Genomic DNA, 16,381 nt, shown 5'->3' with positions numbered 1-16,381 from the left:
CATGGGAGATGTCACTGCACGTTCAAGAATACCAGATGGTGAAAATTTCCAGAGTCCTCCACTACGGGGAGCCTTGTAATCATATCGCGGTTTGGCGCGTAATACCCCACATATGACAACTATTATTAGGTATCCACTGTCACTGCTGATAAGAGCAATCGAAGGCGCGAATACACGAAAAACTATGTGAACAGCTTCGCTTACCACGCGTGCGCGCAGCTCATTATAACGCCCTTTGATCACGCACTTGTCGAAAACTGGCTGCCATATGCAACTTTTACAATGAACAGACAAATGACTGGTGACAGATCCTTTGATATAGTGAGCGTGCTCGCTCAGTCGATCATTTATACATCGGCCTGCTTGGCCGATGTAAATGTGCCTAGACGTAAACGGCACATCTTATATAAAATCGTGCATGTACTTTGTAGAAGGCGCTTTGCGTGTTCCGTTACAAAGCCTCGTTTTTTGCGGCCTTCGCTGTGGACCCTACGACACAGAGGAGAGAGCTTGCCGCGCGCCACGACCTTTACACCTATTCTGCGAGCTACCTTCTTTAGTCTGTGCGACACCTCATGCACGTAGAGGATTACAGAAGTGTCAGAATGAGGCCTGTATAGTTCGTTATTATTGTGTCCTTTTTTGCCAACATTAAATAATACTAAGAGAGTTCCTGCAACGGAAGTCATAAGGGGCTTACGGAAACACGCGTGTACTTTGTGCATAAAGCTGCTTTCCACCTCGGGATGACATGGGCATGGTAAAGCTACCGTTAGGCAGCAATGAGCGATGCTTCCTACATAGGGCATTGTTTTGCAATGAACTTTGGTTCTTAGTGCCATGTAAAGCGTCTTCACTTCTTCCTCTACAAAGCGTTTTTTTTTTGCTCGATTTCCTACTTCAAAAATCACTCCTCGTTCACGGTATGAAGCAGGGAGCACCGCCTTTGCTCAACGGTCGCTAACCAGGAGCTAACCAGGAGGCCTGCAACTGGCAGCGCGAGAGCGAAACGATCGACAACTCAATAAACGTGATGATTCTGGGGTTGTACGTGCCGAAACCACGATATATGATTGTGAGGTGCGCCGTACTGGAGGGCTCCGGAAATTTTGACCACATGGTGTTCTTGAATGCGCGCAGACATCGCACAGTACACGGGCCTCTAGCATTTCGCCTCCATCGAAATGCGACCGCCGCGGCCGGGATCGAACCAGCAACCTGCGGGTCTGCAGCCGAGCATCGTAACCGCTACGCCACCGCCGCGGAGTGATCGACAACTCAAGGCGCATGGACTCTGAGTGGGGCAATTCAGTTATGCCGAATTATTGTCAGCAGACTTGACATGCAATAATGAAAGTGCAGTTATTATATTACTTTCCGCCGTTATGAGTACTGTAATTGTTTACTTTTGTGGGCTGGTAATTTAATGTTGTAGGAAATTCTTTAAGCGGGTCAAATAGGGAAAGTTACTCATTACTAGCATTATTACCTTCTATTAAAGTATAGCATGCCCTCTTTACTTGTGATATAAAATTTGGCACAAAAGGACATAAACGAAAACGCACAAGGTTCCTTGTGCATGCGCCTAAGACGACTCGAAAGCGAAAGCCATCTTCTTTTTCATCGCCATCGGAGTTTCAGAGGCCACGTGACTTCTAGTATTACGCGCTGCGTTTTCAAGGCCAGCGTCCTTGTTGGCGCTGTGGCTGACGAATTATAGCTGAGCCCATTGTAGTGACGTGGCAGCTTTCAACAACCCGCTCGTTAGGCAATTTACACGGAGTGGTGCGATTCCTCACATCTGCCACAAAATATTACGTCTGTTTACGCGACTCCTTGCCCGACATGACGACTGTATAGGGTCTTTTTTCCAATTTCAAGCCCGTTTTTTCTCTATTAGGGTAACGTGGGTTTTTGGACGTCTACTAAGGACAGGTAGTGACCTAGTGACCGCGGAGCTAAACCACGAGAGTGAAGTAACTAGAAGAATAGGAATGGGGTGCAGCACATTCGGCGAGCACGCTCAAATCATGAATGACAGTGGCCACTATCCCTCAGGGGGAAGGCATATAGCAACTGCATCTTACCGGTGCTTACCTACGGAGCAGAAACCTGGTGGCTTACAAAGAGGGTTCAACTTAGGTTGAGGATGACGCAGCCAAGAATGGAAAGGAAAATGATAGGGCCAACCTTAAGGGACAGGAAGAGTCGATCATGGAACAAACTGGTGTTAAGGATATCATAGTCGAAATCAAGAAGAAATGGGCACATGCAGGGCATGTAGCGCGTAGGCAAGAAAACCGCTGGTCATTAAGAGTAACAGACTCGATTCCAGGGGAAGGCAGACGCGCGAGGGGAGAAAGACAGTTAGGTAGGCCGATGACATTAAGAGGTTTGCGGGTATAACGTGGCAGCAGCAAGGACAGGACCGCGTTGATTTGCGGAACACGAAAGAGGTCTTTGCTCTGCAGGGGGCGCCGTCAGGCTGCTGGTGCTGCTGCTGAGGATGGTGATGAGTTTTTGTACCGCACGTGGCGTATTTAAAGGCCAGCTCCTGATCAGCCAATAAAGGCCTCAAAGCAAAGACAACCTGCCTTTGCTTTAACTCGGTGCCAAACCTCAAGCGTGAGAACCAGGATGCTGCTTCTGAGATGGGGCAACCAAGATCTCAAACATTTCATTGCATATGCGCTGTAAATAAAGTGCACATGAGCTAGTGCACGAATGAGCTTTTATTAAAGCAATTTAAAATTATTTGAGCATTATTAAAAAGTAATTGTAATGTAATGTCATATCTTTCGCCCAGGCGTATCTTGTAATGTAGTAGGGTACGCACTTGGGCTGGTTGGTTCATGATTAACAGTAGAAAACAGCGCTAAAAGACGGGACGAAGAAAGGACATAGACCACGGCGCTGGCTAACAACCAAATATGTTTTTATTCTTGTAAATAATTAGATTGAAACAAGAATACAGTGAAGTAATTAGCAATGTCATTTAATTACTTTTCAGGAGGAATTATGCCATTCGTATTGCCAGTTACCAATTTGCCATAAGAAGGTATTCCCTCAATAGATGCACACGCTCCTATTGTTCTCTCCGCTTATCACAAGTTAGCGCTTAATAAAGCACGCGCGCGGCCGCTTTCAAACGGCTGCGCGGCAGAACGGCGCGAGTCGCGCGCCCAAGAAGCGCGAACGACAAAAAAACAAACATCAAAAGACGCCGGCGCGCCGCATCCTCCTCACCCAATCGAGCCAGACGTAGACAACGCGATCAAACGCCCGGCAAAGCCTGGAAACATCTGGAAGAGAAGCATGACGCATTCCCGAGCGGCGCCGCCGCGAGTAGAACCGGCGAGAGAAATCTCGAACTATCCTTAGCCTTGGCTGTACTGCACGCCGAAGAACCCTCCTGACGCTTCTAGAAACCGGGGGAGAAGGGATAAAAGCGTGCAAACGACGACGAGTCAGACAGTCGAGAAGGTCGAGAAGTAGTGAAGGAGTGAGCGAGTCAGTCGGCCCGGTGATGGTGAAGTTACGCTAAGTGTGGCTCCGTTAGCCAAAGAAGACGTGTTTATGATGGTGTGCGGTCAGTCGATCGTCGATCTCGAAGAATCCGATGACGACACCGTGTGAGCCGTGACAAGTCACGACGACGGTTGAGCTACGACGATCAACGCTGGAGCTGGCGTGAGGGTTTCCTTGAAGAGAAGCATTCGATTACCGTCCAAATTTTGTGGACTGGATACGCCATTGTATATTCAAGCCTTTGACTGTCTTTGAATAGTTATAATGCATGTGATTGCATTTGTAGCGTGTGATCTGTATGTTTAGCTCCCGTTGTGTAAACACCATCTGAGTTATATTGTGAAGTTGTAACTGGTACCCCGAGTGTGCATGTGTTTGTGTTATTTGTATTGCCTTAACTGAGAATATATTTCGATTTCGTTTGTGTTATCGACTCTCGGCTCTGACTCGGTCTTTGGACCACAACCAGCGTTCGCTGGCGCACCAAAGGACCAACTCTAAATTGTCCGCGCTTTCGTGGTGCGTTTTCGGAGGGCCGTGACGCCAGCCCTTAGAATCCGCCCGGTGATTGCAATCCCGATTAACGGGATCAGTGACACCGCTTAATCCTTCGCACACGGTTGGTTTTGTTGCAGACCTGTAGGATTTTCCGTTACCGGCTAACTGATCAATTCTCTGAAAGTCGACGACCTTGCTCAGATCATTTCGACTCGCTTGCTGGAGGCACATGCACGGCATTTGTACGTTTTGCCCGATTCCGCGGTTTTATGCGCGCCACAGGCTGGACGAGACGGGTTGGAGTACACTTCCAGCCCTTACTGTTGCTTTACCCTCCTCACGGTTCAACTGTGACAGTTGCTTCGCAGGAAGGACGGAGTAATGACTGGTGCACTACGCCCTGTGTGCTTTGACAGCCCTTAGCAGGCATAAAATAACAGAGAGCTGAGCTAGTTGGTAAGTATTCATTCTAAAAAGACAGGGCGTGCAAACACGGACACAAGAAGGAAGTCGGGACACCACAAACGCCGTCCGTGTTGTGTCCGTGTTTGCACGCCCTGACTTTATAGAATGAATACTTAGCAGGCAGTTATGAGGAGCCTTGTGCGCTCGCAGTTGTGACGCAGGCACACGCAGTAATGACCCGAACGTGAAACCCACGCGTGGGCGTCATGACTTGAGCGCAGAGAAGTCAAGGTCTTACCTTATCCGACGGCACAAACCGCAGCTGCCCTGCCCATGTCTGCTCTGTGAAAAGCACGGGCACCGACTCTGAACTTGAGCGCACAGCGTGCGGAAGATTAGTCATCGGCACATGTTTCGTCGACGTGTATGCGCTGAATCCCAACAAAGTTTGACTGATATTGGCGCGCATACTGCTCGCAGAAGTCTGGCACTCCGAAGGCATTTCGCAGCAGAAGCGAACCCAATAGGCTTGCAGCATAACGCGAAGAAGGTTCAAGATGCAGGTGTACTCAGTTATGCTTCTAATTATATGCTCGCTATACACCGGTACGTACGATTTCCAATAGTTTCGGGCGACATTATTTTTTTCCTCGTTTACATTGCATTCAATTAAAGATACCACCGCAAAATTTACGCAGCTCCTCACTGATCTGAAAAAGAAATCGTAGCTGTGGCTCATTGGCTCTAGCGTTCGGACGCTGAACACGCCTGTTGGATGTCCTGACGGCCGCAACGCGAACAGAACGAAATACGAGGAATATCGTGTATTTAGTCAAAGTTAAAGGAAGCCACAAGATCAAACTTAATTCGCGTCGTAGGCGTCGTGGGATGCTCATAGGTTGCTTTGTGTCGTAAACTCACATCAATGAAGAATAAGTAAAAAGAAAATCTGTTTAAGATCAACACGTGATTTATGACTTGTGTTTATTCATTAGAGAAAACTTAGAGCTAGCCCTGTTGTATGTGTTTCTTATTCGTCGTTCGCGCTTTTCAAGTTTTCTTTAATGATGGACCAACTCGCCCAAACCAAGGTATTGTTGTAGTGTTTATTCATTGTTGATCGGTACAATGACAGCACGTGTTCTATGTCCATACACGTTGTTTGAAATATTGTTAAAAATAATAATATTAATTTCAGGAATTTTATGTGCCACAATCATGATATGATTATGAGGCGTGCCGTAGTTGAGTGCTCAAGAAACTTGGACAACAGTGGGGCTCTTTAATGCGCGCGTAAATTTAGGCACACGGGCACCTAGAATTTTGCCTCCATGAAAATGCGGCCGCCGCTGCTGGAATTCCGTCGCGCGACCTGAAATATTGTTCACTGCAATGTTGGCCTAATCTCAACATCTCTTACGCGATTAGTGTGTAACTAGTGTATTATGCGACTAGGAAAACTTGTGTATTATGCGATTAACATTACTAAACGCCCAACGAAGCAACGGAGTATGTTGGCGACCACTGCGCTGCGCTCGTCAGCCGAGTCATGTACATCGACTAGTCCGAAAGTTTTATCCACTTGGCGAACGTGAACCACTTCCTACTCGATCGACATTTCATCCGCTATAAAGCTGCAGTCAGTGTCAGTCAGTCAATCAATCAATCAGTCGGTCGGTCGGTCGGACCGTCGGTCAGTGAGTCAGTCAAGAACTTTATTGAAAGGTCCTTAGGAGTTTAAGCCGGCGGGGAATCCACCGGGGGCACGCTAGCACCCGCTACCGTAGGCGACAGCCGAGTCGGGGCGGAAACGGGGGAGGGGGGGGCGGTCCGCCAGTTCTTGGGCCCTCTGGACTGCCTTGAGTTGATGGTGGAGCTCGCAGCTCCTGAGTGCCTCTTCCCAATCGAACTCACTTGTCTCCGAGGTCACGCGGGACATTGCCAAAGTACTCACGCCAGAGCACTCACAGAACAATAAAGTTCTGTACAATCTGGGCATTGGGAAGTGATGTCTGAGTTGTAATGGCTGAGTCGGGCCCGTAATGGGTACGATCTCGTTTCTAGCATGCAGAAGGCTGCCGCTTGCGCGCGTTAGAGCTATGTATGTGGTAAGGGGTATTGGCTTCTGTTACGATAGTCAGAGGTGATTTCGTGGAAGGTGAGTAAGGGGTCGTTAAACTGTATATCAGGGCCCAGTTCTTCGGTGGCTGATTGATCGTCGCGTAGGGTGAGTTCTCGCGCTCGGACATGAGCTGTTTCGTTGAGGTTGGGATTTTGCGTGTGGACGGCTTTGCCAATCTGGACAGGGAATCAAGAAAGGCAGTGCGAGCCCGTGTGCTTGCGTGTTTGTAAAATGTGGGCTGCTTCACGCGCGATGTTGCCGGTTTCGTAAGCCCGAATGGCGGCGCAGGAGTCTGTGCAGACGCTGGTGCCCGAAAGGTCGATCATCGCTAAAGCTGTGGCGACCTGCTCGGCTGTGGCGCTCGTGGTTAGCCTAACCGAGGCGACTGACCGTAGGGATCCATCGCCATCTACTACTACGAGTGCAAAGGTGGAGGAGTTGCCCTATTGGGCCGCATCGACGAATACGGAGAGCTGCGATTCGCTGTGGTGCGGTCGAGGATCACGCGAGCGCAGGCCAGGCGTCAGCCTTTGTTTTGTCGTGGGTGGACGTTTCGTGGGAATGGGGTTACCACGTAGGTATCTCGGACATCTCTCGGGAGGGTTACAGCGCGTTCAAGGTAGGGGTGCGGGGACATGCCGGCCTCGTTTAGAAGTCGACGGCCTGCCTTGGAGGAGGAGGGGTGGACCACTTAGGCGGTAGCCTGGGCCTCGATTACTTCACCGATGTCGTTGTGCATGCCTAGTTGGTCAGGACGGGAGGTTTTCGTGTTTTGGGGTAGGCCGAGGACTTGTTTTTTGCTTTTGCGCATGAGTGTGTTGACTTTCGTCTTTTCCACCTTTGCCGAGTTGTGGGCAGTGGTGCCGTAATTGATGTGGCTAACTGGGGACGCATGGTATATGCGCAGAAGGTTGGCCTCGCCGAGGCCTTGCCTGCGACGCGAGACTCGCTAGATGAGTCGGAGCATCTTTTCCGTTTTAGCTGTGATGTGTGCTGTCGTTCATGCATGACACCCGGTGGCCTCGACTAGGATGCCGAGAAAGCGTATGGACTCTATGGAGTCAACGCGGGGTATTCGTTGCCCGTCTTTCGCTTGTAGTGCTATGGCAGCCCGTGAATGACGAACGCCTTGGTGAGATTGCCTGTATAGTAGCAATTCTGATTTCGTGGGTCACGGTCGCAGTCCGGTGTCTTGTAGGTAGGTTTCTGTGATATCGAGATCGGCTTGAAGGGCCTGCTCTACTTCCTCCAGAGAGCCTCCCGAGCACCAGATGGCAAAGTCGTCCGCGTATAGAGCATGGTTTATGTTAGGGATCTCGCGACGTTTGTCGGACAGTCTCTTCATTACTATGTTAAAAGAAGTGGAGAAATTGGTTCCCAACGCGACCCCTTGTGGCGTCGCGTTGGGAACCAATGTATATGTGGCGGATGTGAGTTGCGATACTCTTAGTTGGGCTTTTCTGTCTTGCAGGGAAGAACGGATGTATGCCTGAAATCTTTTACCGGGGCTGAGGCTGGCAATGAATTTCAGTATGAAGCGGTGTCGAATGCTTTGGTGAGGTGTCTAGGGCGAGGATGCCGCGGACATTTTTCGTTTTACAGCGAAAGCTGTTATGAGATCATTTCAGCGGCCGTTTTTGGCGCCTTAGTTGTCCGCCGCCGCCGCCGCCGGTGTCCGTAATCACTATCGCTCGAAATAAGAAAAAAACCCTTGATGGTACGAGGTTCTAACCTGGGCCCTCTGCGTGGGAGCCCAGTATGCAACCTCTGAGCCATGCCGGTGCTTGAAACTGCTTTGCAAAAAGGTCCTATACAGGCTTCATGCCGGGAAGGAACCACATTAACACATGCAATATAGCGTGGCAGAAGAGTAAAATAAGCACCAAGCGTCGCACAACGCGAATTCTGTAACCAGGCGTCACATAATGCCAATTGCGCAACGAGTAGGTTGTTGAATGCTTCCAACCCATTGCAAAGGGCTCCGCCATAATTCTTCATCGTCATGAGACACAGCATCAACAAAGTGCGTATAATGCCTTACATGCGTTTAGCATTTATCACGGCTATCCGTAGAATGACGAAAAATGGCAGTGCCTGCTTCCCTGCTTCTCAAAAATTACAATGATTTATAGCGTAGTGGGTTCCTCGCAAGTGCACTTGTATTGGTCGCCAAGGAAGCCCATAAGCGCATGATCCATTTCCTCGGGGTCTCAGTAAAGTTCGTCGCCCCACCCCCCTCTCTCTCCAACGTCAACGTATGTTATACAGCATGACGGGAGAGGGAAATAGTGACCGGGCGTAACGCAATGCAAATTACATAACTGGTGAGCCTTTTAAAGCTTCCAACCCATTACAAAGGGCTGAGCCATAATTCTTCATCGTCATCAGTCGTCGCTTCAACGAAGTGCACATAATGCCTTACAGACGTGTAGCTGGTATTTCGCTTCTCCACAGAATGACGAATAATGGCTTAGTAGGTGCTCCCCAACTTCACAAAAATTGTGATTTATGGCGTAGTGGGTACCTTTCTAGTGTATTTGTATTAGTAGCCCCAAGAGAGCTTACAACGCGCTCTAGAAACGCCGCTCTTCCAGCTTTCGCTGTGTCTGTGCTGCGGTTTCAGCGCAGGCCTGGCGTTTTTGAGTCGAAGACCTGCTTTTTTAGTAGTAACCTGACAGCTCGTGTTGAGAGGTGTGGTCGGAGCCCTACCATGTTGAATGGAAATAGGTCCTCTATGTAATGCGATACGCGGTTAAGGATAGCATGTTCAGCTGCTTTTCCTATACATGATGTTAGAGAGATGGGGCGTAGGTTGTCAAATCTGAGTGGTTCGCCTGGCTTTGGGAGGAGGACCACCGTGGCCAATGTGGGCAGGGAACCAAGAGAGATAGTGCGAGCCCGTGTGCTTGCGTGTTTGTAAAATGTGGGCTGCTTCACGCACGATTTTGCCGATTTCGTAATGCCGAATGGCGGCGCGGGAGTCTGTGAAGTCGAGATCGGTGGCCGGTTTTCCACATATGGTTTATATCTTTCGTGAGTAGTGTGATGGCTTAGTCGTTTCGTAGCAGGCGGTTGTTTACCCTATCGGGACCAGGGGCCAGTCTACTGTTGACGTTGTGTAAGGCTTCGCGAATTTCAGACTCCGTGAAAGGGTTGTCGAGTTCGGGTGTTGTTTCACGTCATATTTGTGGGTAGTCGGTGGGATGTGTAGTATGTAGGAGGAGGTGCCGTTTGGCGATTTCCTCAAGGAAGGATGTCTCCGTTCCTCCCGTCTTTTTGTGCGAGTGTAGGAGTGTAGGAAACAAAAGTCAACGACTCTCGTTGACTTTTGTTCGGCGGTCGTCGAGCATGTGTTTTAGGAGGCTCCATTTACCTCCCGTTCACATGCGGCCGTCGACCGCCCAGCAGAGTTCCTGCCATTGTAGTCGTGTGAGCTCCGTGCAATATTGCGCGACGTCTTGGTTGGGTATTGCTATGCGCTTGCGTAAGCACCTGTTTAGTTGTGTTTTCCAGCGTGCAAGTATCGATGCTTTTGCCTCGAGCATGTGTGCGAGGTGTGGATCCATTCTCGGCACCTCAAGTTCTGCTTGTATGGTTTTCGTTGTTTTGGCTACGTCTTCCTATATTGAGGAGAGTAGTTCGGTGAATGAGTTGTACGCGTTCGTATTGTTTTTGCGGAGGGTGCGCAAGACATCCCAGTCAGTCAGTGTGAATGTACGGGGTGGGGCTGTTGCGTTGGGTAGTTCGTTGCGTATGATGAAGTGATCGCTGCCCAGGTTCTACAGCGTATTGGTCCAGGTGTGGCCTGTGACGTTACGGGTGAGTACTAAGTCCGGTGTGATATTGCGGTTAGTGCCCTTGGCCGTTCCCTGGAGGTAACCGCATGACGGATGGGGTGCATTGAAGTCTCCTGCTATGTTGAGCGGACAGTTTTGCGCGAGGACTGTGGCTTTAGTTAAGACAGCATGGAAGGACTGTCGATACTCAGACGGGGAGCTTTAAACGTTAAGGACAAAAAAATGCCACAGTTTCGCGGCAACGGCGAAGCAACGAATGCGATGGCAACAAATTAGTATGTCACACGAAGAACAACAAGCAGCTCGATACTTGCAGCGCACCGGTGAAACGCAAAGAACTCACGAAACGGACACACACAGGACGATCGCGTAGTAATAACTGTCACAGTTGTTACGTGTTCGTGTTTGAGCAGCGCGCTACAACCCCACGCTCTTAGATATTTTTTTAAAAGGAGACCCCTCCGAGTCCCCCGCCGCGCGGTGGCGTTCGACGCATTGTTTACCCGGCCTCTCACATAGCGAGTGGCTGCAAAAATGGGCCACTTTTTAGTGCGCGCCTCAAGCACAGTTTTCAAACTGAATGAAAACGTAGGAGCGTTGCTTTAAAGCGCGCCCTTCGGGCAATCTCGTGTGTGATACTTCAAACGATAAGGCACCTTTGAGATCTACGTGCCGCCAGCAATAAATGGTGTACATAAGTAGCTGGATGTTAGTACCCTAGGCAACCGGTGGCGCGTGGCCGAGTTGTTTATAAAGTAGAGTGCATCGATGCGCGCGCCCCCGCTTAGAGTGGTGTCAGCTGTTGAAAGGACAGGTGCCGCCTTCTCGGCCTTGGCGGCAGCGCGGCCATCATTTTGACTCCTCCGCCCGGTCACTTGTGCGTGGCGTGCGCGCTGTTGTTAGGTCGGTGCTCGTTTCCCTCCAGTTTCATGTGCTCGCCACCGTCACCATGGCCGGGTGTTGCGCGCCGAAGTGCACCAATCATGCCAGGAACGCTGGAAGCTGTATCGTTTTAGAACGTACGACGTTTCATTGGACAGTAAAAATCAAACGTGACAAGCGACATCCAAAGAACACATTATCCATTTGCAGCGCAAGTTTCCGGCCGGTATTTCGAATGGACATGCAAGGAAAACTTCTGCCGGTAGAAACCTTGCCTAATAAATGGACACACTGATATCAGCTGCATGCTTAAAATATTTTGGTTCACGGGCGCATGAATCCTGCATTTTACTTCGTAAAAATTCTTTATTGCAATTGGTTGGTCCTGTATCTGCCTTTGATATTAGATGCGAAGGATCTCTTGCTCGGGGGTATGTCCCACGACGTGGTAGTCCGCACTCATACTACGCATGCGCAACTCTCCTCCTTCCCTCTCTCCAACAGTTGCGCGTTACTCTCTCCACGTTTCTACCAGCACCTGCTTGCGCTTCTCCTGCGTTCTCACTTCTGCTCTCGCAGCGCATGCGCTACTCTCCTCCTCTAGTTTTCTCTCCTTCAAGTGGTAGAGCGCTGCGCGCGTTCAGTCCAGCGCTTGCTTCGGTTGACTCCTCTAAAATGCGGGCTCGACATGCCGAAATTCTTTCTTGCGCAGCGCCGCGATGCGCGCCAGCGTATGCGCGACCCCTGCCCGTCTCTCTCCGCTCCTACGCTGCCTCCCTCTCGCGCGCCTGTCGAACGCGTTTGAAATTCTCTCTTGCGCAGCGCCGCGATGAGCGCCAGCGCATGCGCGTCCCCTCCCCCTCTCTCTCCTCTCATTCGCTGCCTCCCTCTCGCGCACGTGTCGACCGCGTTCCCCGCTCGCCCTGTGAGAATTAACGGCCAGGCTAGAGGGAAACACGACGCGCGTAGTGTTCCTCTTCGCGTTCCACGACGCGAGGTTGGTAGCATGCCCAACTAACGCCAACGGAACGCGATCGTGCAAGTGCTCCGGCTTCGCATCGCCTCATGGTCCCCTTTAGCGGGAGATGGTGTAATTTTTTCTTCGTGTTCTTGTCGTGATAAATCTCAAGGGCTATGCTTTTGCAATGCAAACACCAAAGCGGAAGAGGTGAATGACGGATGGCTTGCAAAGAAAGTTATTTTTTTTTTGTTTCGCTATTTTTTTGTGACGTGAAATGTATCGCGGAATATATTATGCGTGTTTGTCGGCAGATGGTATCCTTCCCTTTTTAATAATAATTATTTCAGAGAACCTACGTCCCAAAAACCACGATATGAGTATGAGAGGCGCCTATATAGTGGAGGGCTCCGGAAATTTTGACCATCGGTTGTTCTTTAATATACACCTAAATCTAAGTACACGGGCCTCTGGCATTTCACCTCCATCGAAATGGGGCCGACGCGGCCGCGATTCAATCCCACAACCTTTGGTTCAACAGTCTTGCACCACAACTATTAGAAAACCACGGCGGGTTCCTGTTTTCTATACTCCTTTCCGTGGTTCAAGTACGCCTTCTGTGCGGGCCTGATGCCCATGTATGTATGTGTGCACTTAAGTGCGTTTTAAATGCGAAGCATTTCTTAGCGAACCTTTTGCACTTTGAGCATTTCTATCTATCTATCTATCTATCTATCTATCTATCTATCTATCTATCTATCTATCTATCTATCTATCTATCTATCTATCTATCTATCTATCTATCTATCTATCTATCTATCTATCTATCTATCTATCTATCTATCTATCTATCTATCTATCTATCTATCTATCTATCTATCTATCTATCTATCTATCTATCTATCTATCTAGCTAGCTAGCTAGCTAGCCGCCTACAACTTTGTGTTCTCCTGACCGTTTCGTTAATGGGACGTATACGAAAATTGGTATGGCATAACATGACTAAATGACGAGCATGAATAATAGGTCATAAATGAAAATCATAAACTGCATCTCATAAAAGATATGATTTACATGCCACGGCCTTCATGCTCTTGCGTGCTGTTTCGTTTACTTGATATATGCCAAAATTGGTATGGCGTGACAAATTCTCTGACAAACATAGGTGACAGGTCCTATCGTGCAAATCATGACACGCATGTCATGTACAGCATGATTTACATGACATCGTCTCGGGGCGCTCGCGACCGTTTAATTGTATGGATATAAACCAAAATTCGCACAACGAACCATTTCTGTATGGCGAACATATACGACAGGTGGTAACATAAAATTACGACATGCGTGTCATGTACGCTATTGCATGCATGCCATGCTCATGGTGCGCTTGCCGCCGTTTTGCTATCTTGACATGTACCAAATTTGGTATTGCGTGATGTGACTGTATGAAGAACGTAAATAACAGGTGGTAGCATGGAAATTATGAGATGCATGTCTTGTAGACCATGATTTACATGCCAAGCTCATGGGGCGCTCATGGCCGGTTCGCTAGCTTGTTATGCGCCAAAACTGGTATTTGGTGACGTTACTATATGACGAGTATAAATGACCAAAGTTAACATGAAAATCATGACATGCATGTCGTGTTGGGCATGACTTACATGCCAGGCCCACGATGGGCTCGCGGCCGTCTCGCTAGCCTGATATAAACGACAATTGGTATTGCATTACATGACGGTACGGCGAACATAAATGACAGGTGGCAACATGACATTCATGACATGCATGTCGTGTAGGGCATGCTTTACATGCCACGCTGCTCGCGGCCGTTTCGGTAGCTTGACATACGCAAAAACTGGTATTACTTGACATGACTGTATGACGAGCATAAATGACAGGTGGTAACATGACAATCATGACATCCATTTCATGTGCAGCATGATTTACATGCCACGCTCATGGTGCGCTCGCGGCCGGTTCGCTAGCTTGGTATACCCTATAAGTGGTAGTTGGTGACGTGACTGTATGACTAATATAGATGACAGGTGACAACATGAAAATCATGATATGCATGTCGTGTAGGGCATGATTTACATGTCATGCGCGTGGTGCGCTTGCGGCCGTTTCACAATCTTGCATGTACCAAATTTGGCATAGCGTGAAGTGTGTGTATGAAGAACATAAATCACAGGTGGTAACATGAAAATCATGACATGCATGTCATGTAGAACATGAGTTACATGCCACGCGCATAGTTCGCTCGCGGCCGCTTCGCTAGCCTCATAGACACTAAAATTGGTATTGCATGACGTGACTGTACGACGAGCATAAATGACAGGTGGCAACATGACAATCATGACATGCATTTCATGTGCACCATGATTGACATGCCACGCTCATGAGGAGCTTGCGGCCGGTTCGTTAACACGGTATACCCCAAAACTGGCATTTGGTGACGTGACTGTATGACGAATATAACTGACACACGGTAACGATAAAATCATTACATGCATGTCGTATTGGTCATGATATACATGCCATGATCATGGTGCGCTCGCGGCCGGTTTGATAGCTTGATATACACCAAAATTGGCATTACATGACGTGACTGTACGACGGACATAAATGATAGGCGGTAACTTGACACTCATGACATGCATGACCTGTAGGGCATGATTTACATGCAGCGATCATGGGCGGCTCGGGGCCGTCTCGCTAGATTGACATACACCAACACTGGTATTGCGCGACGCGACTGTGTGGTGAACACAAATGACAGGTGGTAACATGATAATCGTTACATCCATTTCATGTACAGCATGTCCTAAGGTGTTTAATAGACGGCGCTCAACGACAATGCGTAATGGTGACAGTCACGGCAAGGCACGAACTCTCAGCGCGAGCGGCGTCCTTTCAGAAGCCAAAGAAGGCGCTTTCAGACCCACTAGAAGGCGCTAGAGAGAGCAACCCATTACTATGTTCCGAGGCTTCGCTACAATTACCCCGGGTACGAAAAGGGAGCCGCCCGGCGACCTAACAGCTGGTCACTATGAGCGGGTCATAGTAGGCCTTGAGGCACTCGACGTTGACAATGTCACGCCCTCGACGGCGCATGTCTGAAGATGGTTCGATGGGTTCGATAAGGTAGTTGACCGGGGATGTGCATTCGATGACATGGTAGGGGCCTTCGTATTTCGGCAGCAGTTTTGACTAGAGCCCACTTGCAGTGGTAGGCACAGAGAGCCATACGACCGCTCCAGGGAGGAACATGGGCGCAGAATTGGTGGTGCCATCACGAATGCTCTTCTGGCGCTCTTGTTCATGCGTCGTAAAGGTCTTGGCAAGCTCACGACACTTTTCAGAAAGCCTGGCTGTGTCAGAAATAGGCGCACACTCCGATGGATCCGTCTTGTATGGAAGTGCCGTGTCGATGGTGTGCGGCAGTTGCCTTCCGTACAGTAAGAAGAAGGGTGAAAAACCAGTAGTGCTCTGAGGGGCGGAGTTATAGGCGTAGGTGATGAATGGCAGAATGGCATCCCAATTCGTGTGATCGGTGGCGACGTACATTGAGAGCATGCCGCCGAGCGTGCCGCCGAGGTTAAAGCGTTCGGTTAGGCCATTCGTCTGCAGGTGGTAAGCAGTAGTTTTGCGGTGAACAGCATAGCACTCTTTGAAAATGGCTTCGACGACTTCCGCCAAGAAGACATGGCCTCGATCGCTGGGAAGCTCCTGGGGTGGACCGTGACGCAGCATGAATCGGTGTAGCCGGAAGGAGGAACATCGCGCACTGTAGCCGCTGGGAGGGCGGCGGGTCCGGCGTATCGCGTTAGATGGACAACAGCGACGATGGCCCAGCGGTTACAAGCCGACGTCAGAGGAAGTGGTTCATACATCTCGATGCCCACGTGCCCAAACGGACGGTTAGGGCAAGGTAATGGTTGTAGACCGGCTGGCGACATGTGCGACAGGCAGGAGCGAACGAGCGCGCTGTAGCCGCTGGGAGGGCGGCGGGTCCGGCGTATCGCGTTAGATGGACAGCAGCGACGATGGCCCAGTGGTTACCAGCCGAAGTTAGAGGAAGTGGTTCATACATCTCGATGCCCACGTGCCCAAACGGACGGTTAGGGCAAGGTAATGGTTGTAGACCGGCTGGCGATATGTGCGACAGGCAGGAGCGAATGAGCGCGCTGT

Source organism: Rhipicephalus sanguineus, chromosome 4, assembly GCF_013339695.2.
Source record: "Rhipicephalus sanguineus isolate Rsan-2018 chromosome 4, BIME_Rsan_1.4, whole genome shotgun sequence".
Taxonomy (NCBI): Eukaryota; Metazoa; Arthropoda; class Arachnida; order Ixodida; family Ixodidae; genus Rhipicephalus; species Rhipicephalus sanguineus.
Note: the sequence above shows the minus strand (reverse complement) of the source record.